General features: G+C 50.3%; 1 protein-coding gene across 3 annotated transcripts in view; it reads left to right on the top strand.

The window, feature by feature from the left end:
• VPS13A (vacuolar protein sorting 13 homolog A) overlaps nt 1–15,564 on the top strand; it is a 2,314,464-nt gene that overhangs the window by 1,141,025 nt on the left and 1,157,875 nt on the right. The gene's annotated exons all lie outside the window — the stretch shown is intronic.

Here is a 15,564-nt window from a genome sequence, read left to right as displayed (position 1 = left end):
TACACTTCTGCTACCTAGTGTTAGGCACGTATACTGGAAACATTTTTTTTTTAAGACAAATACGAGGTTTTAGTTTCAAGGTGACTCTTGATCCGCCCCTAAAACCTACAATGCATCACAACACAGACTGCACCTTAAATAGTTTTTTCTCCTGCCAGATTTTAACATGCCATCAAGTGCTCTTGTACTGTGGCAGTATTGAAGCCAAAGACTTCGAAGCCTGGAAACTGGAATGCGGGGCTTCAACAAGAGTGGTCCTTGTGCCACAGTCGGACACTTTGCATCCGAATCGTGTGACAATCTCAGGACAAGGTCTATGCTTATGACACTTGCTGACAAAGGAAATAGAAAACACCAATTTAAAATTCTGCCGCAACTGTAACAAGTTCCCATGGTAGGGCAACATTGGGTCTGTAACCACTACCTCCCAAGGGGATGACTAACCCTCCTTGTAGTCTGTAAAGTGTTTCAGTACAAAAAAACGTTCAGGCACCGATGGGATCAACAGTGGGTGCATTACAGGCGGCAGTGCTGAGGATCTCCTGAGCCATCATTCAGACAGGGCAGCAGGGATTTCAAAGGAACTTACTCTGACTCCATACAGGGTGGGCCCCAGTGGTTTGGAGACCCATGAGGAGCAGAGTCCTGAATGTTTCTCATGTAATAACTCAGTCTTCGAAGATCAGTTGTCTCCAGGTCCCTATAGGAAACCTGCACCCAGAACGTAAACCACATTTAGGGGTTCTTACTCGGCTCACACTGAGGATCTTCCCTCCAGGTTTTGACACTCAAGGAACAGCCTCAAGAGACATACACCTTGTCTCCTGAACCACCTTCAAAGAGGCTCCAACAAACAATCAACACTGCCTTCTGTTCCCAAAAGGCATCTTGTTCTTCAGAGACTCCTACAGCTAAACAGGCTGAGCCTTGAGGCCAAGATCCTACTTAGCCTGTCTCAGACCTAATCTGAACACCAAAGCCATATTGAAACCAGCTTCGAGCCCAATAGCAAGTGACACCTTTCCTGCCAAAGAGAAAGGTGACCAGCCTGACATACAGCAAAGGAGGCTTTACATAGACTCAGTCTTCGGCTATATCCCCATGCTCTTCAACATCTACATGACCCTCCTCGCTACCATAATCAGAAGGCACGGACTCAGCATAGTATCCTACGCAGATGACACCCCGCTCATCCTCTCCCTCACCAAGGAACCTGACATCAGAAGACACAGGTTTCAGGAAGGAATGAAAGACGTTGCATCCTGGATGAGCAGCAGCTGCCTGAAGCTCAACTCAGAAAAACCGAAAGTCCTTGTCCTCAGATCCACGCCCTCCGCATGGGACAACACCTGGTGGCCCACCACCCTCGGCAGCCCTCCCACATCCATGGACCACGCCCGCAACCTCGGCATCATACTGGACTCCTCCCGCACAATGAACCAACAGGTCAACTCTGTTTCTTCCACATGCTTCCATACCCTCCGCATTCTGATGGATACATCTGCCAGTGGATTCCTCACCTTGTGAATACCCCCTGCGCCAGCAACATTAGGAAACTTTTGTAGCAGTCCACGCCGATGGGGTCGAAGGCGACGTCACAGAGACACGGCTCCCCTCGCGACTCCGCTGACGTCACCGGCTCCATAAGAAGACCTCGTCGGCGTGATGACGTCAGTTCCCTTTTTTCCGCGCCGACGACTCCAACGGATTTCGGGAATCATTACTAGTAGCTTTACTTGTTACTTTGTGTATTTTCTGGAATTTATCTGTCTTTCTTCGAGAAGATGTCGACAAGAAAGTCTGGTTTCAAGCCCTGTCGAGAATGTGGCAAGCACATGTCTATTACCGACCCACACGAAGATTGTGTTTGGTGTCTTTCATCCGACCATGATGTGGATGGTTGTTCCAGCTGCCGCAAGATGAGCTCGAAGAGAGGCAAAGCTTTTCATTGCTCGGATGAAGAAGAAGGAAAAAAGAGGAAGAAGGAAGTCTGGATCCAGGTCGAGGTCGAGGTCGGCGTCCAAATCGACTTCGGGGCATGCTTCGAAAAGTAAGAAGCATAAGAAGAAGAGGAGGCATTCTTCACATCATCACTCCGATAAAGGTTCGGCTCCGAAGTCGAAGTCGCCTACTCGACGTCGGAGAGAATCAGTGTCTCCTTCTCCAGTCCCGACTTCACCTCCAGCTCCTTCTTCTCCGGTGACTTCGCCGGTTCCGGCTGGGTCTCCGGTGCCGGTGTCATCCCCGACGCCGGTTCCATCTCCGGCTCCAGCTTATTCTCCGGCTCCGTCTCCGGCCCCGGTTGAGGATCTTCAAGCACCGGGTGAGACTGTGATGCCGCTTGTACCACCGTCGGCAGGCCCGAGTCCGGTGATGCCTGACCAGTATCCTGCATTCCCTGGTCCAGGTCAGGACCCCACGCATTATCTAAATGCCATGTACGGGGTGTTTTCAAGGGCCATGTATACCTCTGGTGCACCTGTGGGTCCGATGGGTCCGATGGCTTTCAATTTGGGAGTGCCGCAGGTCTACCCTCAAGCTCCATTCATGCCTTTCTTTCCGGCGACGCCGTCTTGGCAGCTACCGGCGCCGTGAACATCGACGCCGCTTCCCTCTTCACCGGTGCCGACTCGACTTCGTTCGACGCCGGCTGCTCCTGTGGATCCGCGTTCGACACCGGCGCCGTCGGATTCGAACACGGCGCCGCCGACACCGCTGGTACGGATTCGTTCCAGAAGGGAAGCGCAGAGAGTGGTGGATGAGAGACGCTTCAATTTGGAAGAGGCTGAAGAGGGAGAGTTAGTTGAATCTGATGAGGTATTTGAAGAGCTAAAAGAGGCGAGTGGACTGGATTTGTCTCCAGAGTGGGAAATCACTCCACCATCAGATGAGCCCTCTAAAGATGCAGCGCCGTATCATGCGGTCATCAGAAAAGCTGCGGAGTTGTTGGACCTTCAGTTACCAACCACGGAGTTCAGGTCTAACATTCTTACTGAGGTGCTGCATTCGCCTACTGCAGTCTCGGAGCCTTTGTTACCCTTTAATGAGGCTATTATGGAACCTGTGCTAGAGGTATGGCGCAAGCCTTTTTCAGCTCCTGCGGTCGCCAGGGCAGTCGCAAGGAGATATAGAGTGGCTCCAGGGGATCCTGAATTTTTAACTTCGCACCCTTCGCCTGAGAGCTTGGTAGTTCAGGCAGCTTGTTCGGGGAGGTCAAAGGGGGCCTTCCCTCAGGTTCCAGGAGACAGAGAGGCCAAAAAGGTGGACCAATCGGCCAAATAGGTCTTTTCATCGGCCAGTATGGCTCTTAAGTCGACAAACGCGACGTGTTTGTTGGGGCGCTATATCTACGCGCTCATGGACTCAGCGAAGAAGTTAGCGCCAAAGCTGTCGGAGGAGGATAGGGCCGGCTTCAATGAAATTCTCACTGATGCCCAGGCGGCGGCTCGCCAAGTCATTCAAAGTGGGCTGGACACAGCAGACTCAGTTGCCAGGGTCATGGGGTCTTCTGTCACCACCAGGAGGGGTGCATGGCTAAAGTCCTCTGAATTCTCCTCGGATGTGCAGTCGACTTTATTGGACTTGCCTTTTGATGGGTCTGGTTTGTTCGGGAAGAAGGCGGATGCTGCTCTCGAGCGCTTCAAGGAAAGTAAGGCTACGGCTAGGTCGTTGGGCCTTCAATCCCAGACGAGAGGATCTTTCAAAAGATACAGGGGCTTTGGAAGGGCGACTTTTCACTCTTATAGACCGACCCAGCAGCAGCAACAACAGCAGGGCTCTTTGTCCAAGGGATACAGAGGAAGAATTAGGGGTCGCTCACGTGGCCGTCAACTCTCCTCCTCCTCTTCCTCTTCCTCAGCCCCTCCCACCACCGCAAAGCAGCCCTAGATTCGACATTCCGGATCATGCTGGTCCTGTGGGGGGCCGGCTTACCCATTTTCTACAAGATTGGGAGTCTGTAACTACGGATCTCTGGGTTCTGGATCTTGTAGAAAATGGGTGCGCCCTTCCCTTTCGGGAATTCCCTCCAAATTACCCTCCTTGCCAAGGAGCTTGCTCGGAGTACCACCGTCTTCTCCTGCAGGAGGAAGTCCTGAAGTTGTTTCAGAAAGGTGCGATAGAGGTGGTTCCAGAGCAGGAGAGGGGTCAAAGATGCTACTCCCGGTATTTCCTGATTCTGAAAAAGGACGGCAGGTTACGTCCAATTCTGGACCTCAGAATTCTGAACTTTTACCTGAAACAGGAGAAGTTCAAGATGCTCACCCTTGCGCAGGTTCTTCAGGTGCTGAATCAGGAGGACTGGATGGTGTCGCTCGACTTGCAGGATGCGTATTTTCACATCTCCATCCTGAAGTCGCACAGGAAGTATCTCCGGTTTACGGTAGGGCCACAACATTATCAGTTTGTGGTCCTCCCATTTGGTCTTACTTCGGCACCTCGGGTCTTCACGAAGGTGATGGCGGTGGTGGCAGCCCATCTCAGAAGGTCGGGGGTCTCGGTTTTCCCTTATTTAGACGACTGGCTGATCAAGACGGAGTCGTCGGAGAAGGTGCTGCGTCATCTGCAGGATACAACTCGGCTGTTGTACAAATTGGGTTTTTCGATCAACGTGCCCAAATCTCACCTGGTGCCCTCTCAGCGCAACCTGTTCATAGGTGCGGTACTGGACACTACTGTGTGTCGAGCATTCCCTCCTCCTCAAAGGATTCTCGACTTACAGGAAATGATTTCTTTATTTTACAACGGAGCGGTCGTTCCAGTTCTGAAGGTCCTTCGCCTGCTCGGTCTGTTCGCCTCCTGCATTCTGTTGGTCAACCATGCACGCTGGCGCATGAGGGCGCTCCAGTGGTGTCTCCGCAAGCAGTGGTATCAGCACAAAGGGGATCTCAGGGAGTCTGTGAGGATCTCCAGAGAAGCTGCAGCGGATCTATCTTGGTGGAGCGTGGAGGGCAATCTGTTGCAAGGAAAGTCCTTCCATCTGCCTCCATCGGTGGCCACGGTGATAACGGATGCATCCACTTTAGGGTGGGGTGCTCATCTGGGGGATCTGGAGATCAAGGGTCTTTGGTCTCCAGAGGAAAGGTTGCTTCACATCAACCTTCTGGAGTTACGGGCGATACGTTTGGCGCTCAAGGCCTTTCTCCCTTCCCATCGTGGTCAGTCTGTTCAAGTCCTGACGGACAACACGACCGCGATGTGGTATATAAACAAACAGGGAGGAGTGGGGTCTCTTTGTCTCTGCATAGAGGCCCTGCGTCTATGGTCCTGGGCTCAGGACCATCGGATTTGTCTGATGGCAAATCATCTGGCCGGGGTTCTGAACGTACGTGCGGACAGTCTCAGTCGGCAGTTCTCCGCCGACCACGAGTGGAGGCTTCATCCGGAGGTGGTTCGTCACGTCTTCCGTTTGTGGGGAACTCCTCGGGTGGACCTGTTCGCCACTCACGAGAATGCTCACTGCCCGTCATTCTGCAGTCTCCAGTATCCGATGCAGGGAGCGTTGGGGGACGCGTTTGAGTTGAGTTGGGGCTCACGACTCCTTTACGCGTTTCCTCCCATACCCTTGATTCCTCGGGTTCTGAGGAAGATTCGCCAAGACCGGGCCCAAGTCATATTGATCGCTCCGGATTGGCCAAGAAGGGTGTGGTATACAGATCTTCTCCACCTCTCCTCGTGCCCTCCGCTCCGTCTCCCTCTGAAGGCAGACCTCCTCTCGCAGTCGGAGGGGCAGGTTCTACACCCCCACCTCCAGAGCTTACACCTTCATGCCTGGAGATTGAACGGGGCAACCTGAGTTCTTTCTCTCTCCCGCCAGACGTGGTGGATGTTATTTTATCAGCCAGGCGACACTCCACCAAATCTATATACTCATATAGGTGGTCTAAATTTGTGCTTTGGTGCGGAGAGAGGTCCATTGATCCTTTGAAGGCTCGTTTGTCTAACATTCTACAGTTTGCCCTTTCACTTGTTCAGCAAGGCTTTGCTGTGGCTACTGTGAAAGGATACTTATCGGCTTTGTCGGCTTTCCTTTGTTTGCCGGATCAGCCGTCATTATTCAAGTCACCTATTGTTCTTCGTTTTATAAAGGGCCTTACAAACAAGTTTCCTCCAACTCCCTTTATTATGCCTCAATGAGACTTAAACCTTGTATTAACTTATCTTATGGGTTCTCCCTTTGAGCCCTTACACAAATGTCCCTTGAGGCTGTTGTCCTTTAAGACGGTATTCCTTATTGCAATCACCTCGGCAAGGAGGGTAAGTGAGCTTCAAGCTCTTAGTTCAAAACCCCCATTCTTGACTGTGCATGCTGAACGAATGGTACTTAGGACCAGGGCTGCGTTTTTGCCTAAGGTGGTAACTCCTTTCCATCTGGGGCAATCCATTACCCTCCCTACTTTTTATCCTCCCCCTCACCCTTCTAAGGAGGAGAGACTTCACCGTTTGGACCCTAAGAGGGCGGTGAGCTTTTACCTGGACAGGACAAAGGACATCAGAGTTGATGACCAGCTCTTCGTGGGCTTTGCTGGCTGCAGGAAAGGTCGAGCGGTGCACAAGCGCACCCTTTCCAGGTGGATTGTCTTGTGCATCAAGATTTGCTACTCCCTGGCTGGTAAGGAACCTCCGGAGGGTCTGAGGGCTCATTCTACAAGAGCAAAGTCTTCCACCTCTGCTTTGTCTAGGGGTGTTCCTGTGGAGGACATTTGTAGGGTGGCAACGTGGGCCTCCCTCCACACCTTCGCAAAACATTATTGCTTAGACACTGAGGTGAGGAGGGACGGACACTTTGCTCGTTCCGTCCTTCAGGATTTTCTGGTATAGAAGGGTGGACACCCTCCTCCGGCAGTGGGGACTGCTGTGGAATCTATTCACAAGGTGAGGAATCCACTGGCAGATGTATCCATCAGAAGAACAAGTTACTTACCTTCGGTAACGCTTTTTCTGGTGGATACAGTATCTGCCTGTGGATTCCTCACTGACCCACCCGCCTCCCCGTTGTCCATCCTTCTATACCTGTAATTCTATGCCTGTAATTCTATTGATGGGTTTCAAATGTGTTTATCACTGTCAAAGGCATTATGTTATTTCTTGTGCTTTGTTATTTATTTTCCACACTGGGTGTGTTGATATGCATATTGTGTACTGTGTATACTGTTTATATATATTGCTGTCAGTCTGTCCGTGTGCCTCAAAGGCACGGGAAAAAAGGGGCGGAACTGACGTCATCACGCCGACGAGGTCTTCTTATGGAGCCGTGACGTCAGCGGAGTCGCAAGCGGAGCCGTGTCTCTGTGACGTCGCCTTCGACCCCATCGGCGTGGACTGCTACAAAAGTTTCCGAATGTTGCTGGCGCAGGGGATATTCACAAGGTGAGGAATCCACAGGCAGATACTGTATCCACCAGAAAAAGCGTTACCGAAGGTAAGCAACTTGTTCTTCTCTGCAAGACCCTCAAACGGATCCCTCCCCCGAATCCAGAGAGTGCCTTGAGACCCTCACAGGTGAGTAGTGCGCTTCACAAATCTCTGATTGATTGATTGATTGATATATTGATATCCTTACACAGCCACCTACAACAAGCCAGCTACAAACCAGAAAATGCTTCCTCACCTTTAAGGAGGCAGCTCAGAGTAACCTGGTGCTTATCATATACCAAAAAAGTTACAGAAGAAAGCCACATTACTACCAGCACCATCATTTGCATTGTCACCATCACCAACCCAGTCCATGTAGACTCACCTTTGTAGATAAGCCAGCCCCATATGAGGACCCAAACTCCAGGGATATCAGAAGCCCATCTTTGGAGCCTTATCTAGTCAAACCACCCATTCCAGATGCAACAGCTGCGTATCACTTGGTTAGATAACGAGCGGCTGATCACCACAGATTTAAATTCAATGTGGTGAAAGAGGAGGATGACTTCTTCATCAATACCTTCTCTAAAACAGAGTGATGTGATAGAGACATCTAGCTGCAGATTCCTTAACTTAGAATCGGGGGACCCCATGGGTCATACTATTGCACATCGTCATCGCCCGGGTCCAGATGACTCTTGCTTGTTTGTCCATCCATCCTAGGGCTTAAGGACTTCTGGTCCAGGCAGCGCTCCCTTCCTCTCCTCCTCCATTGTTTCCTTCCGCTCGGGAGTCTAGGTGGTTGGAGTCGTGTGGCCGCAATGACTTTGCGTCTGCCAGCTCAGGCCTTCGGCCCCTGAACATGACCTGTGTGTTTGCTCGGCCTGCCTTTGCGCTTTGGAGCTCCGTCGAACAACTTCTTCCCTCTTTGCCAGAGGGCCCTTGTGCTGACCTGGCCCGGCTTATTCGGGATGGCCGCGACATTGCTCAGTTTTCCGTCCGGTTGGCTATGGACACCACTGACTAGCGTGGGTCGTGCTGTAGCCAGGTCTGTTGCTCTGCGTCGCCATGTGTTCGGGAGAGACTCAGGGATCTGCCTTTTGATGGGGTCTGTTAGAATTGGGGATCTCTGGTTGGCACAAGTAGGTACTTGTGGCAAGCAGGGACCCTCTTTTCCAGTCAGGGCAAGGGGTTACACTCTAACAATAACCCCCGCTCACCCTCTAGGTAGCTTGGCGCGAGCAGACAAGGCCTATCTCAGAGCGTACAGGTTAAGCATTTGTGACCGCATACAGTAACTCAGGCGACCCACCACAGATGGACACCACACTGGGATTTATCAAAAACAGTTTTTTTATATATCAGGCTTAGCACAAGACCAATAACGATAAAGAAAGGCCCACAGTACCATTAAAAATAAGCAGTTCTTGATTCAAGCGTAATTTTACAGTTCTGTGCGGTTTGTTCCTCTTCGTACGGGGATGAGAGATGCTTACGAACGGGTCTCCCAATGCTGCAGACGCTCCGGTGCGAAGCGTACACCCTGCGGTGCTTAAGAACGGGTCTCACAACGCTGCAGACGCTCCGGTGCGAAGCGTACACCCTGCTGTGCTTAGAACGTACACAGTACCTTGTCTTGGGGGGTTTGTCATGGACGATGCGGTGAAACCAAACGCGTTGTACGGTGCGATGTCCTCCTGTTACGGTGCGAGCTACGGCTCGTTGGGGGCCTCAGTCGCGTTGTTCAAGGGGACGGTGCGTATGTACGTGCTCTTGATGTTCGTTGCGGCGTACGAGCCGTACCTTGAGAGCGGCGCCTTTTCCTTAAGCGCGGTGCGAAGCAAGCAGTACGCTCCGATTGTGAGCGACTTACCCAGCCACTCTATGCGCCGCAGCCTGCCCACAACAGGGTTAGGGTGGCACGCTTGAGCAGTGCGTTAGTGCGGCATGAAGTCCTTCCTTCACGGTGCGAGCTACGGTTCGTAGAGGTGGCCTTAGTCGCGTTGTTCGGGCCGGACAGCTTGGCACAGGCTTTCCAGTGTACGCGCCGATCTACGAGACGCACACTTCTTTTGGCTTTGGCGCTACGGGGAGACCGGCGGTTCTCAGCGGCGTTTCTCAAGGCGGTGAAGTCCACTGGTCCTGGGACTTCGTTCAGGGGGCAAGCTCAGTCACAAGCCCTTGGAGAGCTTTAAAAGCACAAGTTGAAATAAAGTTTCTTAGCAATCTTTCTCCTCTCCTTCAGCAGCAAGGCAACCACTGCAGGCCAATCCCCCAGGTCAGGGACAGTACTCCTCCTACAGCTTTCCCGGTTCCTTCTCCTCAGGCAGAGGTTCGTCTTGTCAGCAGGATCTAATTTCTTGGGAAGCAGGGTCCCAATACTTATAGTGCAATTCTTTTGTTCTTGCAGGCCAGGGGGCCTTTACCTAGTTCGGTCCGGTTTCTGAGCACTTTGTTGACATGATGCAGGCTTCTGCTTTCAGTGTGCAGGGCAGAGACATCAGATGCTCCACAGGAGGTGGAGCCAGCATTGTGGTGGCAGAGCACAGCCCTATTCAAATTCCAGGTGTACTCCTCCCACCCATCCTGGTGTAATCTTCCTATTCACCACCTGGCTGCCCAGACTGTCTCTTGGAATTCCCCAGCCCTGCCACTCACACAAACCAGACAGCAGATACACATCAGCACAGAGGCGGGCTGAAATGGTTAGGCAAGCAGATGCCGACTTTCTAAAAGTGGCATTTGCAAACACAGAACATTAAAATAAACTTTGCTAAAAGATGTATTTTATTATTCTGAGTTCAGGCATACTAAACTCGATTTTCTACCATGTTCCCTGGGTCTGTTAGGATCATAGAATGTAACAATTCTAACAGCCCATTCTGGCCTATGGAGAACAGGTAGCCTTACAATAGTGAAAAACGAAATTGGCAGTAATTCACTATTAGGACATGCCACACACATCAGGGCTTGTCCTACCTTATGCTTACAATGCACCCTGCCCTTGGGCCTACCATAGGGGTGACTAATATGAGGTTATGGGAAGGTTTAGGGACTGGCAAGTGGGTGCACTTGCCCAGTCAGCATGACAGTACCAGACTGCACGCAGGTTCTGCAATGGCAGACCTTAGACACATTTTACCAGGCCGCTTCTGTGGGTGGCACAACCAGTGCTGCAAGCCCACCAGCAGCATTTGCATTTACAAGCCCTGGCACTCCTAGTGCACTTTACTGGGGTCTGACAGTAAACCAAATAAGCCAATCATGGAATCCAACCAACATATACATTTTATACAGGGAGCACTTGCACTGTGGCACTGGTTGGCAGTGGCACAGTGCTCTGAGCATCCAACACCAGCAAAACACATGAGGCACAGCAACAAAAAGTGGAAGGGAGACTCACGCCAAGGTGCCAGGTCTAACAGGGTCCATCTGTTTGATGAGCATAACGACTCGCGCTCTGGCGCCTCCTATCTGGATTTCAATGACTGCCAGGTGTTTAGTCCTCTTGGTGAACTTGTGTTTTCATATGCAGTATAATTACTGCGTTTATGATTTCCGACTCTGGGTTCAAGACGTATTTCCCGAACGGGTTGTATAGCTTGTTCGGCCGTGTTTTAAAAAAATAAAAATTGGTACAGCTGAGCTAGCTGTTTTTATGATTTTTTTTTACCTCTGCCTATGAGCTTGCCTCAAGGGGTGTCCCTTGCTTTTTATAGGGATCTGACGTACCCTATGTGGGGTATTCGTATGCTGTTGTGTAGCTGCCCTTTCTTGCCAGGAAGTTCCGGAGGCTCCTGTGGAATCTTTGTTATTTTCTGTCCCTCTGGGGATTATTCCTGTGGGTTATGCTGTAGGCATCTCCCTTTGTTTCATGCTTCCTGCTGAAGAGGGACGCCTGCTCTGTTGCGGCCCATGGACTGGCGTGGCCCTCTCCTGGAGCTTCTGTATTGCTGCTTACGGTTGTTCCGTTGCACTCTCCTGCGTCTGTGGATGAAGTCTGCTCCGGTGTCCTGTTGGGGTTATGCTGTCTCCGGCTCGCCCCCAGGGGTTTCACGTCCTCCTGCCTTGCATTTGGCTCTTCTTTCCGCCTTCATTCTCCCCCTGGCACTGTTGGATGTTTTGGGCGTGGGTGCGCGTCCTTGTGGGCGCTTTGTCTGTTCCACTCCAGATCGGTTCTTTCTGTGCTCGGGGCAGCCACCACCTGTGGGTCCACGCTGGGTGTGTGCGCTTTCATGGGGGACCCGTAGTTTTTCTTGAGCCACTGTCTTGGCTGTGTTCCCCCGGCTCAGGCGGTTCTCCTCCTGGTCTCTGCTGTGGTTTTCAGCGGACGTATTCTGTCTCGGGATGCTCTCTGGCATCATCCTGTCTATATACATACTTTTTCGGACATTACTTGTCTGTGTGTTACTGACTTCTTAACCTTAGTGTGGTGGTCAGTATTCCCGCCTGTATTGCGGTGGCTCGGTCTTTCCTTCCCGATCGGGGAGTTACGGTCGCCCTCCTCTGTCGATGGACTTTTATGTCCTGCTACTTTTCACATCGGTGCCGTTGGAAACTCTTAGGCGACTTCCTATTCTCTAGGGTTACTCTTCGAGTTTCCCCTTGGCTATCACTTTCATGACTTTTTCCTATGTATGTGCTCTTTATATGTCATGAGGTGTACACACACAAGAGGGCAAGCATATGGGGTTTTCCCTGCTGTGGTTTCTGGGAATTGTCCTAGATACCTCTCTATTTTTCTCTCTCCCTCTCTCTCATGGGAGATGGCTTTGTGTGAATGTCCGGCTTGCCGTTGATCCTTGGTCATTGACCCGGTGAGTACAGTTGGCCGGATGACTACCTGTTAATGCGCCCGTCTTTCTCTGTCAGTGCGCATATGCTGTGGCTGTTATGTGTCATTGGGCTTGTACACTTGTGTGGTGAGTTCTCATGGTACACAAGGTCTGCTTACAGGTATTCTTTCAATCCACTTCTATGTATCTCCTGTAGTCATAGTTTGTATGTCTCGGCATGGTGACATCTGCCTCTGACATGTAATTTTTTGGCACCCGCTGTTGTGCCGTTCAATGTGTATGTTCTGACTCTGTCATACTGTTAAGTCCATTTTCTGGGATTTTGTCTCTTGGTAGATCCTGGGATCCTATGTTCAGTTTCACTGTTTTTTTGCTGAAGTTTATGGCATTCTGCCATTGTGCACTGACAATTATGGTTCTGTGATTGCGTTTCGTCTCTCTGACTGATTATGGTACCTTGCTTACCTTGCTCATGCTTCCACCCTAAGCTTCATGGGTCTGCTGTCAGCTATACTGGCATTGCTGTCCCCAACTTGTACTAGTCAACAATATTGATGGATTACTTCCCTTGGGAACTTGGTGACTTTCAGTCCCAGACCCTCCTCCAATGGGGTATAGCTTTGGTATCTATTCTAAGAGAAGGAATCTGCGGCTAGACGTCTCAATCAGACGAACAAGTTACTTACCTTCGGTAACGATGTATCTGGTAGAGACATAGTCTAGCTGCAGATTCTTTAACGCCCGCCCGGCCTCCCCGTTCTGCGACTGTCTTTTCAGGTTGGGCTTCTTGCCTTCGCCTCCCTTTAGGTGGCTTTATTCCTCTATGGGTTGACGTCTTCTCTTCACTCCGACTCACGAAGCTACATTCTGTTTCGAGGCTTTGCTCTTCCCATTCTTGTGAATTGAAGGTATGCTCATGTGCCATGTGTCCTTTACAACCCCTACGCTGGGTTGTCCGATGTGAGTCTAATTCTTCCCTTCTAGCTTCTTCAACCGCTTGAGGTCTCTTGCCTCCCCTGCAATCTAGTGGTTGCAGTCTCTGGCAATTCTGCATTCGGCGGTATATTTTTCAGCTCTGTGTCTCCTTTTGGGTGACGCTTTATGGTACTTTGCCTTTGCTCCTGGGTTCTGGACTGGTTGTCCTTCACTGTCCTATATTGTCTTCTGACGAAACTGATGTCGGTGCGCCGGGGCGGGGCATATATGGCTCCACTGACGTCACATCCATGGACAACGTCAGGGCGGGGTCGTACGACGCTGCCCCCCGGCACGCAGAGGTGCTGCTGCGCAAAATATTCCGGACCAGTCTGACGCCTGGGGATATTCTAAGTTAAGGAATCTGCGACTAGACTATGTCTCTACCAGATACATCGTTACCGAAGGTAAGTAACTTGTTCTTTAACTCTTCCTTCTGTTGGCAAAATCTTCTGGGTTCCTAATTGGCGTTCTGCATCAGGGCCAAACAGGGGTGGAGGCGGTGCTTCCCGCTAGTGTCGCCCTGTATGACATTTTGTTGGGAGCTGGGCTAAACCTGCTACAGGGCCCTGGTGGATCGATCTATATCTCACAGACAACGTCCGACCCCTCGTGATCCGGCCTGTTTCCTCCAGCACCCTACTCCTCCTAGTTTGGTGGCACAGTTTGCTTTAGCCTCTCATAATATCAACTCTTTTCCTTGTGTTCCGTCAGACAGAGATTCCAGGAGACGGGACATTTGTGGCAGGAATAGCTTCTCCCCACAAGTTCTGCTTTGCGTTCCATTAATGCATCTTGTGTTCTTGGATTTTTGTTCCTATACGTTGTGGGATTTCTTCACACGTCTGTTGCCATCGCTTCGGGTCGACACCTGGAACGAGCTTATCCAGTTGATCCAAAATGGACAACAGATGGATAAATCGATCAGTAAATGTGGGATGGACACCACTGATTCAGTAGGTCGGGCCATGGCTTCTTCAGTGGTGCTACATTGTCGTGCCTGGCTAACCTCTTCCATTTCAGAGGCTGTTCAGACCACCTGACTTAACATGACTTTTGATGGCATCTACCTTTTAGGTGCTCAGGTCGACACTGCTTTGCATTGTTTTTGCGGCAGTCGGAGTGGAACATAAACTTAGCTCTGCTCTTGCTCCTGTGTGTCTCCCTAAATGCACCCATTTGAGTTTGCATGGGGGAGGTTGGTCCTCCATTTGTTTCTCGATTGAGCATGCAATGGTGGTGTCCTTGGTGTCTATCTCACCTACTGGTGACACCCAGTGTGGTATTCCTGCCCCTTCAGGTTTTATTCTTACCCTTCTTCGCTCTAGATGACAGGTTTATGGTTCCGTTATTAGCCTCCATGAGTTTAACACCCATTGTATGGTGTTCTGTTTCTCTGACTATGGGCTCTGTTCCCAAGAGATCCTTTTTCTGTATTATTTATTTCTCTCACAAGAATATTTACCTGTGTTACATGCTCTTTAGAGCACTTCTGTATGCTTTATGCACAACTTATGAGAGCCACTTGTGGTCTAGAGTTTAAGATCTCTGACTCGCAACCTAACTGCTGAAACTTTTTACCCTGGCACTTCACATTTATAAATAACGTTTAGTATCCCTTATAAGGGTCTTTCACTTTTCTCCCTGTGGGGGAATTTCTATATAGCTTGTTAAATGAGAACCTTTTCTTGTGAATCTCTTGTTTATCCTTGAGCTATACAGGGAGCACCCTTTATGCTACCCTTCTTTTGTAATACTGTTTCGCCAAAGGCTCTAACTTTCCACTGGAGCAGTGAGACCTGTGCCACAGTCTCTACTCTGTTATCCACGTTACTGGCCTGGCCTTATTTCCCGCTAGGGCCTTCTTTTCTCTGTGTGCTTTATTTCTTCAGCAAGCTTCTCTCTCTTTATCAGCAGGGTGCACTTTTAATGGACTACTCTGATGCACAGGTTTCATTCACTTCTTGTGATTTTCACAAGAGTGCTTTTTCAAGAAAACAAAGTGTTTTCTTCCTCAGTCCTGCTGACTGTTTATAGTTTCCTCCACATTCTTTATCTGTGTGGTAGTACTTATGTGCCTCCTTTTTTTCTGCCACCGGTCTCACTGTCCTTCCTCTTATTCTCCCTTCATATATATTGTGTATATCTTTATGTATGGGTTATTCTACATTTTGTAAACAGGGCCTCTGTATAGCTTACGGGGATGTACCCTTAATTCTTATCTTGCAGTCTCATCTTACCTTAGTCTCTATGTACGCACTAGCCCTTCTTTCCACCTCTATGGACACTACGAGTGATCCCATCAGTGTCTTTCTCGCTTCAAGACCTTTTTTCCTAAGATGTGTTATGCTTGTCAATATTTTTTGTTCTTGTCTTCGCAGTTTTTACGGTGGTCGCAATTATCCCTGCTACTCCACCGTGGATCTATTCTTAGATTCCT

Source organism: Triturus cristatus, chromosome 2_1 (assembly GCF_964204655.1).
Source record: "Triturus cristatus chromosome 2_1, aTriCri1.1, whole genome shotgun sequence".
In the NCBI taxonomy this organism is placed as follows: Eukaryota; Metazoa; Chordata; class Amphibia; order Caudata; family Salamandridae; genus Triturus; species Triturus cristatus.
This window is presented reverse-complemented; position numbering and strand designations above follow the sequence as displayed.